Consider the following 6,389-nt stretch of genomic DNA (forward strand, 5'->3'; position numbering starts at 1 on the left):
ATGACTGTGCAGAAAACTGGATTATCAACAAACACGGAGGTAATGCTATAAATCTTAACTGCATTATTCATCAACAAGTTCTCTGTGTCAAACATCTGTTATATGATCATGGTCATGTTATGAAACCGGTGATAAATGCAATTAATTCCGCTCCATAGCTCTGGGTCACTGACAGTTTCAATGGTTTCTGCTAAACATCCAGGCTGAATATGGAGAGGTCGTGTATTATAAAACGGCTTAGTCTGGGGTCTACATTGCGAATTTAGTCTTTCCTGAAAGAAGTTGGAGAGTTTCTGTAAAAAAAGGGGCAACTGATTCCAGAACTCGTGATGCCAAAATCATACCTTGTTTTTCTGGCTGATTTTGGATATTTAGTTGGATAACAGCACATTTAAATGCACTGAAAACAAGGTTTCAGGCCCCCAATGGTATGATAAACCAACTTTAAACACAATTCAAGCCTTCGGAACCATGCTAAAACTTTTCAAGAGGCACATGTCACAAATGCATCTAAACAGCACATGCTTCCCTTAACTGTAAGTAATAATCAAAAGTATTCCAAAGAACTTTAGAGCACAATTTAGGAGAAATAATGCAGATATTTCATCTCTGGCTTCAACAGGTTCAACAGCGCTTTCGGGATTTTGCAGTTGTTGAAAAGGAGATATTTTCTCTGAGATGGAAGATAATGCTTTTTTTCCTCTCTTTGGCTCCTGATGAAGTTCCACCTGCAATTGGAGCTAATTGAGTTGTACTGTGACTACAGCTCCCTAATGTCGACTTTAAACGTTGTCTGAATAAATGCAGGTTCCAAGAGATTTGAACATTAGCTAAGAAAATGCTTCGCTTTTTTGGATCTAAATATTTGTGCAAGACGACATTTTGCTTTCGAATATTAACAAGAAACGTTCGAGATCAAGACTTACTGAGTCTCACCTACAGTATATAACATCCTGCGTATCAAAACCTTCTGTCTTTGAGCAAGAGCTTTTTTAGAAGTTAACTGTGAGCATTTGATAAAGAAAATATTTCATGTTTCAAATTAAACTAGGTGTATAAAATTTGCCAGAAAATAGTTGGGAGGGTTTTTCAGTCAGATGTTTTTTTGGTTCATGTCCAGTAATCATCAGTGATTTTGATAAAAAAAAAAAAAAAAAGCTTATATCTATGTGATATAATAAAGTATGTCATTTGCCAAAAAAAAAAAAATCATAGTGAATCTTTTGCATTTTTTTCCAAGTGTTAAAAAATGTTAAGCTTTTAGGACGGCCCCCAAGGATTTCACGTCACCAATTGTGACCCTTCTTGCCATAAGTATGGACATCACTGGGCTAATATGTTCCATGTTTAAAGCCACCACTCCTTTGCATACCCCTGGAATCTAATTTTGGGGCGTATTCTGTTTATTTTTTACCCTTTACCAGCCCTGCTATAATAAACTTTGATTTCCCTCTGTAGATTTGTTTTAAGTTCAAATTCTTCGTTAGTGACATTCAATAGAATATATTTTTATGTTTTATTCCAGATGGTGGAGGATTTCAGAAGTTCTGGATCTGCTTCATCCCTTGTACCTTGAAAAAGCAGCTGTGGAGGTAGTCTCTGCCTACAGATACCTGGGTGTGCATTTAACCAGAGACCTCCAGTGACTCACCTGGAGTGGCAACACATCCTGTTCTACAGGAAAGCCCAGAATCGACTCTACTTTCTCACACAGCTACACAAAGTTGGACTAAGCAGCTCAGTCCTGAGGAAGTTTCATCCCTGTGGTGGAAAACATTCTCTGCATGTGCATCAGCGTGTGGCACGGCAGCTGCACTGCTGCTGAGATTATGGCTTTGCGGAGGGTTAAGGCTACATAGAGGACTGTAGGGAGCAGTTTTACCTCCATCTTTGACCTCTACATATCGAGTTGCAAGGGGAGGGTACTCTGCATTATGAAAGACTCCACCAATCCTGCACACAGACTGTTTCAGCATCTCCCCTTAGGCAGACGGCTGAGGCGCATCAAAAGCAAGACCACAAGGTTCAGAAACAGCTTCTACCCTGCAGCTGTTAGACTGCTGAACTACAGCCATATTTTATTCAGCTTCATCTATTTTTCTTTCTTTTCTTAAGTATTAAGCTTACATTGTTTTTGTTATTGTAAATTGCTTATGTTCCAAGCTGACAGGCAACTCAGAAACAAAGATAGTGTCTGTAAAATAAATGTAGCATGTAAGAGTAAGATTGTTTTACTCATGAAGAATTTGTGAATGTCTATGTTTTTACCCTCTGTAAACACATTTTAGGTGCTCGTTAACTATCATGAAAAAGCCAATAGTAGCTCAATAATCTGTAATGAAATGGTCCTCACAAGCTACATATACCATCATAGCCAAATAAACGTAATGAAATGTAAAGCTTTAGACTTTAATCCATAATATTTTTGACACTGTAATGAACTACAAATACATTTATGTGTAAGAGTAGGAACCACAACCACATTCATCTTTTTCCAAAGTATATATAAACAGGACCAGGAAGTTGCTGTAGTTTATGCAGCTGGGAAGAACTGGGATTAGAAAGGTCCCTCCCTTCCAATACAACATTTAACTGGATGATTTGTGCAAAATACACATTCATCAAACTGCTATTCATTTATGGATTTATGTCATATAAGGAAAGTTAAGATTTAATTAGATATAGATTATATTATTATTATTATTATTATAATATATAATCTATTATTATTATATATTATATATATATATATATATATATATATATATATATATATATATATATATATATATATATATATATATATATATATATATATATATTTAAATATATATATATATATAGCTACTAAAGGGTATACCTAAGATCACCTATGATCATGTTTCCCTTTTGAAAACTTAAATGTAATAAAAACAAGTATGGTGAACATAGCTCTCATATTAAAATACTTTCAGTAAGAGCAGTTAACTTTTTCTCATGGCTGTTTTGGCAGAAATCCCTCAGCCTGTGTGTTTTTATTGAAACTGTGCAAAATTGGGTTTACTGAAAATGAGCCTCTAACTTCTCACACATACAGCTTGTCTGTCCTCATTTATGTGGTTGAGCTATTACTATTTTCAATATAACTGGTGGATTGCTAGTGACCAGGCCCACATTGGTTATTCTCTGTTGCACTTTAATACTTGCTATTATCTGCTTAGTGGACCATAGGCTGATTACCCACAGTGAAATCTGTCACAGAGAGGCATATTAACTGTGTGTATGAGACTCAGGTGGGAAGACGTCATTGTTCCACTGTGATAATAGGGATTTACAAGGTGTAGGCATATATTTAAAGCTGCAGATGAAGCTGTGAGGTATATAGAGAGAAATAAATAAGGAGGAAATAACATGAAACTGGAGGATTTATAAAAAATGCCATATTCAGTCACAGTAAAATTAAGAAATGACTACTTCATCTATCAGTTCAGGTGGGTTAATTTTAAACTGGGGATTTTCATCCAATGGATGCATATTTCCTGTTTGGTAACTTACCGGCTTGTTTTGTTTGTATGTCAATTGTGGAAAACGACTCGTGAAGTTCGACCAGCTAGAAGTGTGAGGTGCGCGAGAACGCTGGGACCCTTTTTCCACCTGGATCCACGTTCTATTTTGCCCTCATGTCCCTCCGTTGTCGCACAAACTTGTCCCCACTTCCTCACCGCCTCGGGCGTATCTAGACGCACAGCTAGTTCCTGATTGTCCCTTTTGCGTTGTGGTGTGGAATAACACAGAGCAGACCATGCTTCAAAATTGGGCAGAAATCAAAAATATCTACACAAGCTCGCTGCCACACACTGCTGCAGGAGAATGACCAGCCCTTTACTTCTTGAGTATGAGCTACTTCGACTCACTTTCTGTCTACTTGTGAGTGTGACACCACCCCAATGCCTGGTTATGGTTGGTATGAACGGCTCTGATCCAGAAGTCAAACAGGATTTTAACACTATCCTTTTTAAATACACTTTGTATCTGACTGTGGAGCATCCAGAATATCCTAAGGGTATGAAGAATGCTATTTCTTCACAAAATTCTTTGGATTTTTTTTTTCTGTTGCATGTTTTATGTACCTATAGCATTTATAAATTTGACTAAGATCATCATCTGAAGCAGAAACTTGATTACTTTGTATTGGAAAGGGAACATTTTGTGTGGAAATAAGAGTTTTTTTTAAATAAAAAGAATTTGCAATGGTTCTGAAATTTTATCACAAAAGGTAAAACATTTAACATTTCCTTCACTGTTGTATTCAATGCCATGGCCATTTATAATGACAAACATTTGCTGAGTTTTTGCGCCTAATCAAATTGCAGTTTCAGGCCTGAAACATATTTTCATGCCATACATTTTTCTAAAGTAATTTAGATTTAATTTATATATATATATATATATATATATATATATATATATGAAAACTAATTTAGTTTTTTCTATCATGTTACTTCACACAGACAGTATGTATCAAATATCTGCTTGCATTGCCCGTTCAGGAAAGTTTTGCTTTACAAAGAGGATGCCACAAGATAGGGTTCAAATTAAGTGATAGATTTTACTTAAATTAATTTATTGCATTAAAGGAGGCAAGCCACTCTAGTAGTATAGGAACCTGTGTCTAAATGTGTGATACTCATGGGACTGCGGGCAGGTTTTTGTTTGCAGTGGTGTGACTGGCAGGTGCTGCTCAACAATTGTTTGCATTCTATGGGCATCTGGGTTCTATTCTATGCAGATGTTCTAGACTGATCCAGGTTGCTTGCTTGTCATTACTTGGAAGAACTTTCTGAGAAACTCCTTCATGACAACTTACATGCCGCCATATGCTCCCAATAAAAACCTCTAGACGTATGGTTCTGCCTACATCCACTGCTCCTTTCTCACCTACCTGTCCACTCTTCTCCATTCTCTGGATCAATACACTTCTATCACCAAACAAACCCAGTGAGAGAATCATTTCCAACATGGTGAGGAAAGTTTATTGATATAGCACATTTCAGAGAAACAATTCTGAGTGCTGTACATGAGAGAAAACGTAAATTGAAGTGGCATGAAGGTAACACAAATGATGAGGGAGAAGAAAAATAAATAACTAAAGTAGAATGATTATTTTAACAAATACGTCTTTTATCTAGATTTAAAGCAACAGGGTTTCAGTGCTTTTAAGTTTTTTGGGGATTTGATTCCAGATCAGTGGAGCAAAAGAAAAAACATCCAATTCTGTCTTTAGTTCTTTTTCTGAGTATGCAGAGTAAATTTGAGCCAGAACACCTAAGAGGTTTGGGCAGTTCATACACTTACAAGTCTGTAATTTATTTTGGTGCTAAGCCTTTCAGTGATAAGTAGACTAACAGAAGTATTTTATAGTCTATTCTGTGAGATGCAGAGATGTAGAGAGCCAGTTTAATAGATGTAGAATGGGGTGTTGTGCTCTACTTTATTAGTTTAAACCCTGTTTAAACAGAATTCATTCCCACCCATGTGAGAAAAAGTCAGCAAAAAGACTGAATGATTATTGCTTCATTATTACAGGTTTGAGCATTTAAAAATGTTATTTGTAAAAAAAAAAAAAAAAATGAATAAATAAGCATGAGTGCTACTATTGTATCAGAGATATTAAAGATTTTTTTTTTTAAGTTGCCGAGAGCTCAACTATTTCCCCATCGAGCTCTGAATTTAATCAAAATGATCTACTTTTTCAGTGATACTTGACTTGTGCAGGTAAAACTGCCATTTGTGTTGATTTGGTTTTTAAGATCCTTTTTTGGCCAATGTCGTCACCAGCAGACGTTATTGCTGCGCTTGTTTCCTGATATAAAGTTATTGCATAACATCACATGTCATTCCTGTGCTGGTACTGAATATAACATGTTTACTTTATTCAGTGGATAAAAAGATTGTTTGATATTTAGTAAATTACCAGCCTTAGATGATTCTTAAGTCTGGTCCTATGTAACCCTTGGCAACCCCGTGGCATCTCCTGCCAAGATTCTACTGTTGGCATTTCACAATTAAAGCACAGGTGACTGTCGCTAAATTGTTCTCTATGCACAACATTTGAATCGCCTTGCCCCGGAAGCACTGAAAAAAACACGGAGTCCAGCAAAAGACTTATCCAGCAATTTGCTGCTACTCTAAGGCCTTATCTCCCATGAAGCAGAAGGAGACTTCTTCTGTAATAGACATTAAAGATGATGGGGAGGGTGAGGCTGTACTGCATCTTTAATCTATTACCTTTGCCACTGTTTTCAGAGCATTGAGCTCCAGACTGCTCTGGCTGCACCACATGACCAGATGATAAGTCTCTCACCTGCAGATGGACTCAGCCCCATCAGAGATGAGCCGAAGGAGAGTGG

Source organism: Cyprinodon variegatus, unplaced genomic scaffold, assembly GCF_000732505.1.
Source record: "Cyprinodon variegatus isolate N-32 unplaced genomic scaffold, C_variegatus-1.0 Scaffold519, whole genome shotgun sequence".
Taxonomy (NCBI): domain Eukaryota; kingdom Metazoa; phylum Chordata; class Actinopteri; order Cyprinodontiformes; family Cyprinodontidae; genus Cyprinodon; species Cyprinodon variegatus.